The sequence below is a fragment of the Schistocerca americana genome, chromosome 8 (assembly GCF_021461395.2).
Source record: "Schistocerca americana isolate TAMUIC-IGC-003095 chromosome 8, iqSchAmer2.1, whole genome shotgun sequence".
Classification (NCBI taxonomy): Eukaryota; Metazoa; Arthropoda; class Insecta; order Orthoptera; family Acrididae; genus Schistocerca; species Schistocerca americana.
Window position 1 is genome coordinate 89,851,001 of NC_060126.1, and position 15,208 is coordinate 89,866,208.

The following is a 15,208-nucleotide window of genomic DNA, read 5'->3' on the forward strand; positions in this document are numbered from 1 at the left end:
CCTGATAGAACGTATGCCTGCGAGAGTGGAAGCTGTCATCAAGGCTAAGGGTGGGCCAATCATACTGAATCCCAGCATTACTTTTAAGTCATTTTCAGCCAGGTGTTCAGCCAGGTGATCACAGAGTACCTCTGGTACTGGTATCATACGTGAATGACTCTTGGGAGCTCTTTCAACACACCGATTCACAGCAGCTTTGACAATAGTCAGTGATTTCCAGCTGCTTACAAATGTGGTGGTCTTGTTCAGCACCTAATTTAAAAGACAAGATCAATCCAGTAAATACAGACCTTTGCATTACCTTATTTTTATTTCTTTATTATCTAGTTATTACATGTTTATCTATTTGTTGCTGCATCTGCTCGTGGCTAGCAACAATTCGTATGTAATTGGAGAGCACTCTGTATTCGGGGCAATTTTCAGTATTATTGAGGCAGCTCATGTGGCAATTGGTCATGAAGGTTGAGACAGGCTAAAAATTGCAACTTCAAGAAAGTATGCAAACATAACAATAGAGATAATATTTCTCTGTGTATGAAACATAACAGCGTCAGAAGAGTGTGAAGAAAAAGAGGGATTGTTTCAAAACCTATATACTTTATTCGCAAATGAACAGTGATAGCCAAGATTGTGGATTTAAGTTTAAAATGGTGTATCAGGACCAGTTCACAAAATTTGTGCAAAATATGTGCACTGCAGAGCAAGAGCCCTGTGGAAGTGGCACATCAGTACATGTATTTTTGACATTTGGTGCTCCTTGCAATTTACACTCTGGTAACAGCAGAGCTGGTTTCATTTTTGCACAAGCGTAAATTGGTTCACAGAAAACCAAGACAGAGCCTTATCAAAGGTCCGTTGCATTTGTTACCCAAGACACTGAACAAATGTTGGCTTTGTGAATACAAGACAACTAACTACAAATTGGCCACAAGGTTTTCGCTTTGTAGAATTTAAGAAAAATCAGGCACTTCATTCTGGTATTAAGCAATCACCACATAAAGCCATGTTTGGTGCACAGCTGCGTGTAGTGCTTATGACTTTGAGCTCGTACCTATATGCTATTAAAAAATATGAGATGATCTCAAAGAGGCATTAATTAAAAAAAGGTTAAATAAAATTAATGTGATAGATGAGGTGAGTATTTGTGGTGAGTTCCAATGGGACCAAACTGCTGACGTCATTGGTCCCTAGGCTTACACACTACTTCAGCTTACTTAAACTTACGCCAAGGACAACATGCATGCCCCAGGGAGGACTCTAACCTCCAACAGGGAGAGCTGCGTGAACCTTGGTCAGCTGTATCATACCACACAGCAATAGATGAGGAAAACGAGGACCTTCTAATTCGAAAATATTATATGACTCCGAAGAGGTAACAGCTATAGCAAGTGGCTATTTGAGAATTACAGCTGCTGCCAGATAAGACGACACAGAAGCTTTGGCTAGCACAAGTGCGGAGTCTCCAATTGAAGAGATTGACATTAGCTACAGATTCAATACACGATCCTGTAGAAATCACTGATGAGATAACTGTACCAGTTCCTGGTGTTGACAGAGCAAAGGCAATCTCTGCATTATTGTTGCAGTGGTTCTTCAAAACTGTGAACAATACTTGCGCAAGATCGGAATTAAATATGGTACACCCAATACATTGTTTTGGAGGTACACGCCAACTGACACATCACTCAGCCAGTATAAAACTCAGTAATACCACAACATCACAGAGAATTTTCCCTTTAAGCTCACTTCATTAGGTTCTGAGCCATTTCATGTAAGTTACAAACGCCCTGAAAACACGATAACTCACAGATTTAGAGTTTAACACATTCTTACACTGAAACAAAAAACATAACAAAATGTAAAGGACTCAAAATTTCTAAACCCCCTAGCTCAGATTGAAGGCATTCAGGCTCAGTCCACTGATCCTTCAGAGTAATTGGCAGAAAACTAGCCATACTCTGAAGGATCCTGTTTGTCACATGAGATCTGAATACCTGTGCTCACACTGCAACAGCTTAACATCCTGAACAAGAAGTTTCCCGCAAGGGTTAACAGACATTTTCACATAGATCACTGAAAATATCCCTGGAGACATACAGCATGCACTATGTGGCCAATTCAAGCAACGTAACTCCCAGCTGAAACTCCACAATGCAGATCACTGTCTACTAACATCTACTAACAGGTAACAGGGGCCTAGCTCCATTTAAAACTAAAAATTTAGGTAAGTCAGCGAACACTGAGAAGTCCCTACGAGTGGAACACATACGTCCACCATAGTCACAGGAAAAAATCAGAGCCCCTGTTTCCCCCAATCCAGGCACGACCTCGTCATGCATCAACAAAGTGATCAACAGACAAGGCAATAACAGTCACTGACAAAAGAATGTATTACCAAAGCACGGCGAGTTCTTTCAGTATATATAAAAATAACCCAATTGTGGAAAGAAAAGCCATTCCACACACAAAAGAAGATGACGACCCTCTATGGAGCACTGCTACTCCAAAGGAGACCACAACCTCTAAGGAGCACTTGTATTTCTAAGGCTACACAAACTGGAACCTCTAACCTAACATCTCCACAAGCCTTCCAATGCAGTAAATATGAGGGTATTTCGGAAAGTAAAGATACACCGTACGCCAGAGGAACAGAAGAGATTTGGCAAGGAACTTGGCCACACTGGTGTTAACCTTGAACTGTTAGCTTTCTCCTTGCGGTCGTTTGTCAGTTGAACGTTGCTTCTGATTGGAGTAGGTCGTGTTTAAAATGGCTGCGCCGATTCAGAATCCCGCCAAATGCAAAGTGCGCTCCGTCATACGTTTTCTTCACGCAAAAGGTCAGCGACCAGCGGATATTCACAAAGAAATTGTTTCTGTTTATGGGCACATTATGAATCAACAAAATGTAATGAAATGGTGTCATCATTTCTCTGAAGGTAGGACCGATGTTCATGACGAACAAAGAACAGGTCGGCCATCTGTGATCTTTGATGCCCTTCTTCGGAGAACGGAGGAAGAAATTCGTGTGAATAGACGTCTCACATTGAAAGTATTGCATCAGATCATACCGGACGTGTCAATGACAACTCTTTATGATGTTGTGACTGTCAAGTTAGTGTACAGGAAAGTGTGTGCTGGGTTCCAAAACTGTTAACGGAAGAACACAAAAAGAAAAGGATGGGCTTTGCACTCCACTTCCTCACATGCTATGCTGAAACAGGCGATGAGTTCCTTGATCACATTGTGACAGGTGACAAGACGTGGGTTAATCATCATACACCTGAATCCAAGCAACAATCAATGCAATGGCGCCATTCGAATTCACCAAAACCCAGGAAATGCAAAACGTCGATTTCAGCTAAGAAAATCATGGCTTCTGTTTTTTGGGACAGACAAGGCATTCTTCTGTTGGAATTTATGCCTCCTGGAACAACAATTAATGCTGCTGCATATTGCCAGACTTTGAAATGTTTTCGAAGGGCAATTCAAAACAAACGCAGGGGAATGCTGAGAAGTGGAGTCCGCTTGCTTCATGAAAACGCTCGACCTCACGCAGCGCTCGTAACCAAAGCACTACTCAAACAATTCAAATGGGACGTATTGGACCATCCGCCATACAGCCTGGACCTTGTGCCCACTGACTTCCATGTCTTCCATTACCTGAAATCACATCTTGGTGGAAAATCATTCCACGACGATGAAGAGATCAAAGATGAAGTTGAAATGTGGTTCCGACAACAGGCGGCAACCTTCTATGACTGTGGGATACAAAAGCTTGTGCACCGACTTAACAAATGTTTGGATAATGGGGGTGATTATGTCGAAAAATAACAAATAATCCAGTTAATAAGATGCAACTGGCATTTTCTAAGTAAATGTACTATTTAAGGACTGCGAGCCATTGTATCTTTACTTTTCGAAATGCCCTCATACTTCAGCTTCTAGCACAATGCAGAAAATTGCACCAGCAAAAACCCAAAGTGCTTAATGTGTGGCAGCCATCGCAAGTTTGGTAGATGCAGCAAGCTTCAAGTCAAGCACAAATTCGTCTGACAGGGAGCCTACAATGCATCAATCACATGCATGCTGCAACCGACAGAAAATAGCAAACTCAATCGATTTTCAAGACCTCTGCCCCCTTGAAGATTGCATATTATTCATCCCTACCAGCAACATGGGCAGAAATCGTGAAGGGAACAGTGATAAAGGACCACATTCACCATCTCAAGCCTAATTTAAGGAACTTGTTTCAGGACAGAAAGATAGAAATCACCGCTATGACTAAGCAGTTGGTCAGCAGACCATTCAACAAAGACTTCCATGTCACACAGAAAGACATACAGCTCCATCACACAGTCTACAGACTTCACCTACAGCTCAGCCACCTGACATTATTATCTTTGTTGATCCATTGTGGACATGGGGCAGTGGCTGATCAAATATTTAACAATGAAATTCGCCAAACAGCCGTGCACTTGACAAGTTATTTTATTTTGTTTTCGCTAACAGTTTTGGCACTTCATTACGCATATGGGGCCTGAAGATGACGTAATGAAGTGCCAAAACTGGCAGTGAAAACAAAATAACTTCTCAAGTGTACAGCTGTTTGACAAATTTCATTGTTAAATAAAGACAGTATAATGGCTAGTCTAGACTGGACTGGACTAGACTAAGGCTAAGTGTAAGAATAAAACTGATCTGAAATAACTACTAAATCACTATGGAAAATTGGAGATCCCTAAATCTAGTGTTCGTCAATGTGGCCAGCATCAGAAGTAAATTATATTAAATATATGGCTAGACAAACAGTGCTGTTCTTTCAACAGTGAAAACAGAAACAGTAACTATACTGGTGACAAAGATGAACATTATTTTTATTTTATTTTTATTTATTTTAATTTTATTTTGATCCAACATCAACCGATTACAAAAAAAGGTTTTTTTTGTTCCAGTCTTCTGGATAAGTCAGAGCCTTACTTACTAGGGTTACATATTATTGGCTGGCACTTTTATCTACACAACTTTTTGTAAATTTAGTTGAGGGAACAGAGTTACATATATGGACTATACAGAAAAAAAAGTTGTTATTGCCATACTTAGATTAACGAGTCTACAGTTTGTAACAGTATTCATATCTGACATTCAAATAATTACAGTTTGTGACACAGTCTAAGACCTGAGATTACATATATTTTTAGATAGATGGTCTTCCATCATATGAGTGTACTAAATCTAGAAACTCATCTATTGAATATACAGGATTGTTTAGGAGCCATAATTTTAATTTCATTTTTAGTTTTGTAATGGGCAATTTGGAGATATTAGGATGGAAGCAATTCAGTAGGGCTTTTCTCATAAAGTGTTGTTCTATGAGAGATGATGTAGGGTCTCTCTCTACCTCTAGTGTTGTGATCGTGTATTTCTTCATTAAGTGTTTTGTTACTGTTTACTGCCATAATGATTATCTCCAGCACATACAGGTTATGTACAGTTAGTATTTTAAATTCTTTAAACAAATTTCTGCAGGACTCCCTGGCACATTTCTTTCCCATAATTCTAAGTGCTTTCTTTTGTAAGGTAAGTACACTTTTCATATTACCTTTACTGCTGGATCGCCATACCTCTATCCCATAACTTAGATGGGATTCAAGTAGTGCAAAATATATTTGACCCAGAGTGGTGATGTTGCAAAAAGGTGTCAGTTTTCTTAGGACATATATGGTAGTACATAGCTTTTTGCAAATATCATTCACATTATCAGACCAGTTTAACTCTGCATCTAGTGTCAGGCCAAGAAATTTGGTCGAGTATTGTTTTTTAATGTATTCGTCACCCATTAAGATTTGGTTTTCATGAGTTTTTTGCCTCCCAAGATCAAATTCAATATACACACATTGATTTGTGTTTAATTTTAGTTTGTTTTTATTAAAATACTGCAGAATTAAGCCTGCTGCAGTATTGGATTCCACTTCGAGCTGTGAATAGCTTGGATTGCTGCATATTAATGTGGTATCGTCTGCATATAAGATAGCTGTTGCATGGTTTGTTATGGACGGAATATCATTTACATAGATAATAAAAAGAAGTGGTCCTAATATTGACCCCTGTGGGATACCAAAATTTATGTCAGTGGTGTTTGATTTGTATGTTCCCTCTGTAGTGCTAACAGACACAAACTGCTTCCTATTTGTGGAGAGACTAACACAGTTACTGACAACAAGATATTTATTTACATTAACTAACTATGTTGGCAATCATAAATAGATTATTAAAGCAAAAAACTCGTACACAAATGCGGAAAGTACAAGAACAGACAGATGGACTTGCCAGTACTTATCTTAGCCCAGTATAGCTGACAACCACCTAAAACCGACAAAAATCGTAAAACCTAGCTTTCAACTAACTCCTTGTTTCATCAGGGATGAAACATGTTGGAGGGGAAGAACGGGAAAGAAGGGAAAGTGGATGTAGGTCACTCACAATCTAGGTTATGAGGTAACATTGCCTTTCCCTCATAACCTAGATTGAGTGACCTGCATCCAAATTACCATCTTTCACTTTTTTTCCTCTTCCTGATCTATCCTCCCCAATCAAGGAAAAAGTTTCCAAAACCTAGGTTTTAATTATTTTTATCAGTTTTGTGTGACTTTCACCTGTACTGAGCTAAGGGAAGTATCGGCTATCCCAGCTGTCTCTTTGAATAAACTAAATACATGTCAAGAAAACAGTGTTGTTAATATGGTAGCTATAAGGGCATAGCCAGGGACATGTCCTGAGAGTAACACAGTCACTCTCGCAACAAGATATTTACTTACTTTAATTATGTTGATAATAATAAATACATGACAAAACAGACACTGTTGTTCTTGCATTGGTCAAAAGACAAAGGGTACCTATACTGACGTAGGCAGAAACATGTGATGAGAGTGACACAGTCACTCTTGCAACAAAGAATTTACTTACATTATCTAATTATGTTAAGCCAGATACTGCCTTTGCCCTTCAGGCACGATATTTACAGAGGAGCTTAAAACTTCTTCCACTACTACTTTATTCAACCTTCCAACAGATGGCAAAAGTATACACTGACTCGTACCATTGTTTAAAACATTTAGCTTTCATTGTTGAGTAAGCATTATTCTGTGCGCATGAGAATACTTGGTTAGTTGAAAATGGACTGTCTGTCCAACTTTGCTGATGTGTAAGTACAATTTCTCTCTGCACATATGTCTTAGAGAAATAACTGTTCACACATTGCCTCGAAATATTTTAAAATAGCAAAGGACAGGATGGGTATTTGCATGCCCAATGTAGCCTCAGTGACTGTCGAAGTACATCATTTTAGAAATATGTTAGCTTTATGAATACAAAAATCAGATACAAAGTTTTGTCATTTCTCTTCTGCTGTGATGGAAGTACACATGTGTTTACACTATATTTCAGCAATAAAAGCATACTTTACCAGCTTTAAGTCATTAAAATTTATGTAATATGCTCTTAAACACATTTATCATCATTCAGGATGTATAAATTCACAGAGTATGGATCCTTATTTTGGGTAGCAAGGGGCAAAACAGTTTACAAGAGGCAAACCTATAACATATGGGTTTGTTTTTGGTGTGGAGCTCCAAGTAATGGATCTCTGGCATGGCTCACAGTGTACCAGGGCATTGGTACACTGATAGAAAAATATACTGACAATGTCTTTGTTAAGGAGTAGTCATGACAAGTGACAACCAGCTAGAATAGCTGCTGTATGCATAACAGTTTGATAATCAACAATGGAAAATCCAGGATGTATTGTAACAATATTATGAGAACGAAAGTTGCCATTCACCATATAACAGAGATACTGAGTTGCAGATAGGCACAACAAAAAGACTCTCACAATTATAGCTTTCAACTGCAGTCTCAGGCAACTGAAACCACACAGACTGTTCTGTCTATTGTTGAAGGCCTTAATGGCCAGAGTCTGTAACTGTGAGAGTCTTTTTGTTGTGCCTGACTGACTCAGCATCTCCGCTATAGGGTGAGTGGCAACTTTCCTTCACATCGTATCATTTTGATAATCTATTTACTGCATTTCATCTTTTGCGTGGCTTCCATCTAAGAAATATTTCAGCCATTAGTACAATAATAGCCAACAGGAATGGTAAACACTGTAATGCAAAGAAGTGACATGAACTGAAAAAGAAACCTAAAGGGGCATTTGACTTCACATTTAACAATTCAGCTAATATATTAGTGGCTTTATGGAATGACAACAGTGTGGTGACAGTGAGTACAAACTGTGATACCACAAATGCAGCTCTGGTAAACTGGACCACATGGCATTTCATTCACGAATTGTCACTGCTGTCAAAGTCACATTGCATTAATTGTTGATTTGTGTTTCTTGTTTCATGTCGATCCAAACAAGACAGTAAGAGAGTACACTTTTAATGCTTTTATAATGACACTGCAATTGGTGCTTGTATTTTCAGCTTATGCCTTCCAGAAGGTTAGGGTATATTTCAAAAACTATGCAAATAAAAAACTATAACTATACTGTCGGCAGAAACACGTGGTGAGACTAAAGCAGTCTCTTTCGCAACAAGACATTTACTTACATTAACTAATTATACTGGTAATAATAAATACATGGCAAGGTAATAATAAATACATGGCAAGGCAAACATTGTTGCTCTTGTATCAGTCAAAAGAAATATAGTATCTACATTGGTGTAGGCAGACGCATGGTGAGAGTAATGCAGTCTCTCTCGCAACAAGACATTTACTTACATTAACTAATTATACTGATAATAATAAATACATGGCAAGGCAAACATTGTTGCTCTTGTATCAGTAACGAGAAATATGGGAACTATGAGGGGGTACCAAAAATAAACCCTTTTCTTAACTTATTCATCCCCATTTCAGGCAAAAAGACTTCAAAATACTCTCCATATGAACTAATACTCTTATTTAGTCCTTTACTACATTTTTCAAAACATTGTTTAAATTCATCTTTTGAGATGCTTGATAGTGCGTCTGTCTCTTTTTCTTCACCTCCGCAACATATTTCCTTTCATGTCTCTCTTCATTAAAGGAAACAGAAAAAGTCACACAAGGCACATTCAAGTGAGTACGGGGAGTGAGTAACAGGGTTTCATATCATTTTTGGTCAAGAACCGTCATACAGACATGGCTGTGTGAGCAGGAGGATTGCCATGATGGAAAAACCAGTCACCCTACTGAAACAAATCAGGTCTCTTCCAGCGCACACTGTTGTGCTATCTTTTCAAAGTTCCAAGTCGAAAGCCTGGTTAACTGTCTGATGTTAGTGGAACAAATCTCTGAATGGATGATTTTACTCACATAATAAAAAAAATCAGCATTGTTTTAATGTTACCTGTGACAATTTTTTAAAACAACTTCAAGTGAATTGATAATATCATTTCAGGACTTGTGTTTCACAGAACAGTATGCTTCCACGTGAACTTGTTTTTGTTCAGCACTCATAGCACGAATTTGGTACGAAATTTTCAAATCCTTTGTCACAATTTGTTGCACTGAACTCCAAGCCACTCCCAACAGCTCCACAATTTCTTCAGTGGTACATCATTGACCTACTTTGATAAACACACTAATATTTGCAACATTTTCATATGTTCAGGCTATGGAAGGATGACCAGAATGATGTCTGTTGGCGACTGACATTTCACCATCTTTGAAATGAGCAAACCACTCATGCGCTTGAGATTTCCCCATATGCTATTTTCAATGTTTCAAAAGTTTCTGTTCCACTGTTGCAGAGCAAAAAGCACAATTTCACCACCGCACCTGTTCACGAGACGCAGCATTGAAAAAAACCAACTGTCATACAAAAAAATTGTCACTATACACTTTCCTGAAACTAGTCCTAATCTCCTTCAGTGATGACACCCAACTGTCTAGTGATGTTCACCCAATGTGCTTCTAGCGGCAAAACACTGTTTTGAAAAAGCTATGCCTTCCAAAAGAATTGGTTTGGTTTCTTTTGGGTACTTCCTCATAATATTGCAGGCAGAAACATATGTTGATAGTTACACAGTCACTCTTGAAACAAGATATTTACTTACAGCAACTAATTATACTGATAATAATAAATACATGGCAAGGTAAACATTGTTGCTCTTGAGTCAATGAAATGAAATATAGTAACAATACTGGTGTCGTCTAAAGCATGCTGAGAGTAACACAGTCATTCTCCAAACAAGATATTTATTTACATTAACTAATTATCTTGATGATGATCAATATGTGGCATGACCAACATGGTTGCTCTTGTATCACTGAAATACAACATGCTAGCTGTATCGATGATGTAGACTGAAATGCTCAGACTAACAGAGTCACTCTGCCAACACGGTATTTATTTACCTCAACTAAGTATGCCGATGACAAATACATGGTGAGACAAACACTGTGCTCTTGTACCAGTGAAAATAAATATAATACAAGGGTCATTCAGTAACTGAACTAACATGTAGCCATGGAACGACAATGGTTTCTTTAATCAATATATTTTCCATATCTCATGTAGCTATATCTAATCTGTTACAGTTGCAGAACATATATTTGGCAACTAGTTTTGAACCAACTAGTGCATTCTCAAGTCAGACCTATTGATATTACACTGGAAGTGCCTGATTTTAATAACAAATATTAAAATGGCAATACATGCTTTACAAAGCAATCATAGATGACTGTTGCGATCTACATGTGCCTACTTAGCAAGTCAGAATCAAACACCAGGCCAAAACATCCAACAGCACCAGGAAATGTTCAATGGCATGAGTGTTATGCCTCATGTACAAGAGCAAGTCGGTAGCCAATATTTTACCGCACATCCCAAAACACTTGTCCATTTTCCTTACAAGTCTTCTTACACATTCAGTAAATAATTGTTTACCTTGAAGTTGAAGTCAGTAATAACTTCTTTTTTGCCATTTTACTGCTGCCAAACTGTACCACAAACAAAGCTTCTTTCATTGGATCCAAAGGGGGCAAGGGCAGGGCTGCTTGGAAGATAATGTTGGAGCTTCCAATCCATTTTGCCAACATCTTGGAGCATCAGCTCAAGTCTGGTGTTGCTTTGAGTGGCATATCCTTCACCTGCTATCGTGAATCTTTCCTCTACGGGTAAGGTTTGACTGTTCTCAGTCATGCCCGTTTAATATATGCTGTTGACAGTGTGTCGCTTCTCTGAAAAACAACACAATCGGACCACTGCCATTCCAAAACCAGTGATCGGTTGTATTTTGAATTTTTTACAGATAGTTCATTCAGATTGTCTCCACTGCATGCTTCTACACTGGCTCAAAATGTTGCATCTTCATTTCCTCACAGTTTAAAATTTTGTCCAAAAATAGGCTACATTTGCAAGTGAAATAATTTTTGAGTGCAGAGCAAATGTGAAAGTCCAAGCCTTGAGATGAATGGTAAGCTCTGTGGGAATGCATCTTGGACAAGTCTTACAGCAGTTTCCTTTGTTTTGAAAGATGGGGCGAGTTGTGTCAACACTTATTTGACATTTATCAGTGATTTGTTTCAGCTGTAAGTTGTCACTCTTCTTGAATGCGTGAATATATATGAGCATGCAATGCTCAGGTTGATACTGCTATCACATGCCTGACACAGTGTTCGTTTGTTTCATTTTTGTGACTGTTTTTAAACTTTTACACCCATGCATTAAAACTTGCACGGTTCATGCAACTACCACCATATTGTTTGCTCAGCAGATAGAGTATTTTTGATGGATGCATACTCTCTGAAAGTAAAAACTGATCATAGCAAACACTTCTTAAAAAGAACTTTCTTCAAGAAGACATGCTATCTTAACAGTCCTTCGATGTTACGTTCATGTAAACATGAACCAAACAAATGGTTCTTCACTAGACTGGCAATGAACACTTACAGACATTTCAACTGCTTGCATAGGCATTTTGTTCACTTTATATGTTGGTATTTAATTACTGAATGTCCCTTCACAACCACACAGGTGTTTTACGCCCAGACATATGGAGAGAGATACAATTGCTCTCCCATCACGAGTACAAATATCTAAAAATACACCAAACAGTTGGATAATATTAAACACAAAGAGACAAACAAAGTTGCTCTCCTGACAGTGACAAGAAATATAAATACCTAAACAGGGCGTAACATGTCAGAGTAGTTTACAATCCACATTTTTTAATGAAGTACATGATACACACATACATACGTAGTAGGTGAATTTTTGTCATTACTTAAACTTTTTTTGTAAATCATGATTTTGATCTTTTACCAGTTGGCAAATGTAGATTATACTTAAATGTATTCTGTTGGATGCCACAATGTTGTTAGATTGTCTGACAAAAAATGAACCACCCTGAAGGGCAGGAGGAAAGGAAATGAAATTTTGTGGGTTAATATGGTCTGTGATGAAACTACAAATTTGAGTCACATTTACAAGGATCTTGGCAGTATCAGCCCAACACTGCACACTTATCATTATGATGTTGGACTTCTCTCTGGCTTGGACGAGTGCATTGGTTCATTTGAAAATGGTGTCATAAAGCCGTTGTAATCCCTCCTGAGGCAAGCTGACCCACAACTGTTGTAACTGGTCCTCAATATCCTGGATGGTGTTGACATCTGAGATGGTCCCACACATGTACACACGAGTCACATATGGACAAGCATTGTCCTGTTGAAAAATATTGTCACTTAAATAGATAACACACGAGGACACAACATGTCTGTGATGTACCGTTGTGCCCTTAAAGTCCTCTCCATCATTGCCAGCTGTGACCCGAATTTGTACCCGACACCTTCTCACATCTTGACACCAGGGGTAATACCGCTGTATCTCCCCAGCACATTGGATGAGTTGGACATGCCCACAGGTCGCCGCCACGCATGACGTCAAGTCATCTAGAGTAGTGTAGATCCACGATTCATCATTTTAACACTACACAGTGCCATTCATCAGAAGTCCATCCGGCCAGGTCATTTCACCATTCCAAACACAGCCACTTGTGTTAACATCAGCCTCCACGTTAGACAGTAATTCCCTCCTACTTCTAGTCTCTGAGCAATGGTGCATGATGACATAGAATGTTGTAGGAAGTCCATTACTTGGATAGCACATGCAGTTGTGAAGTAACTGCAATGTGGTTGGCTCACAGCACAGGAATCCTTCCTTGTGGTGCTCAGACGTAGTCGACTTGAACCTAGACGAGTATGTCTGTCCTCAATTCCCACGCAGTCCAACAGCAGTCAAGTGTAAAATTTGAATGTCCCACAAATCTGGATATTGCCATTATTTGCTCAGCCAACCAAATGGATGCACACAAGATGTCCCTTTAAAACTGTCAGGTGCTGATAACATTGCCTCAGACAAGTATGTAACATTTCCATGTCGTCCATAGTATGCATCCACTGTCAAACGCTGTTCACATCCCATACATACCCCACCAGGTCCAGTAAAAACACTAAACATTAACTGGACTAATGCACTCTGCTGGCTGTTCTACCTGTCACAGAGAATTTTAACTCACTGTCATTTTTTTACATACCCACAATACAATAAGATACATTAACCTCTGACCACATCTTCTGGATCCTTCGGATTTTCTGTCAGGCAGTGTATTTTATAAAAGAAATTAGTATTTGAAACATTCTAGGAAATACATTATTTTGCAATCAGTTTAGAAACATTTATGAAGTATAAATTACATATCTGACCATTATAGATTGTTCACCTTTTGTTCAAGATCCAGTTAACATGTTAATGTGAAAAATTATTTAGTATTTGAAATCTAATTCAGAATGACTTTGGTCTGATTGTTTACAGAAGCTATTTCAATAAACTTTCTATTAAAAATATTTCCATCACAATTCTGGTATGTTAAAGATGTTTCTACATTTAGTAAAAAAACACACACATTCTTTACTTAGAATATTGAAGATTGATAACTTTTAATTATAATTTTAAGTATGTTCATGCACCAACAATGTTATTAAATATTTTTTTGCTGGAGGCTATATATACATCAGCGGGTGCCCCGTCCGAGTCCAATTTAGTCTGCCTAGTCTGTGTCGAGTCCACATACAAAGTCATGTTATAGTGGAAATGTAAATTAATAAATGGAAGAATGTCTACATAACACATTGCCTGGTTATCAATTTCGTGCAACAACTCTGGAAAAATTTGGGTCACACTTACCACAGATAAATATCCACTCAACAAACCAAACTTCAAATTTATATCAATTAATTTTAATCAATTAAGAAAGGCTAATGTCAATGGGGATTTTATTCTCAAAATGTGGAAAGAAACTATCACTCTTGCAACATGGGCAAAAGTATTTAAATGTTAACTTGACAGATGTGACTTTTCAGACGTTCCTGATAAATCTGCTGCAAACAAAATTCTTGGAGTGATCTCAGTGTTTCACTGAAACAACTGTTGAACATCTTAAGGTGAATGCTGTAGTTACATTTGAGAAACATAATGGCTGACACTCAATCGTATTAGTGCCAGTAGCAGGAACCATGCATGAATGGAAAGTTCTTACATTTGGATGGAAATTGTTCGTAGTGCCTCCTGCTGGGAGCAAAGTGATGTCTTCCACCTCTGCATAGTTGGCAATTAATGAGCTATCAGATGTTGCTGTGGTTAAGAGCTGAATTAAAATTCTGCAAATCTTAGTGTAAGGTCTCTAACTGGAGTTTCTTGTTGTTCTCATTTTAATTTAATACTATTCACTACTGACTTTGAACTAGCACTTAAATGAAATCTCACATTTTGCTTATTAGATTATTTGCTTTCTTAATAGCAGTCCCACAATGATAATCCTTCGTTTTTCTGATAAAGCATGTGATGCCCTGTCTTTAGACAACGCTCCACTAACGCTGATTTCTCAGACTGGCTCAGATGTGTAGCATGACTGTCTTCAATATAGTATTCTAGCACAAGGTGACATGTCTATGGCAGGAGGGCCACCATCGTGGCATAACAATTGATGTGATGCATGGTGTGACAGACACATGGCAGTGGTGTGCCATGGACGTGACTCAGTGTCAATGAATGTGATATGACTTCAGTAATGTCACACTGTAGCTGAATGGCCTTAGTATTTGCCAACTTAATAAAGCTGCTGACCATTACTGGGAACTATTGAATCTACTGAACTGCATT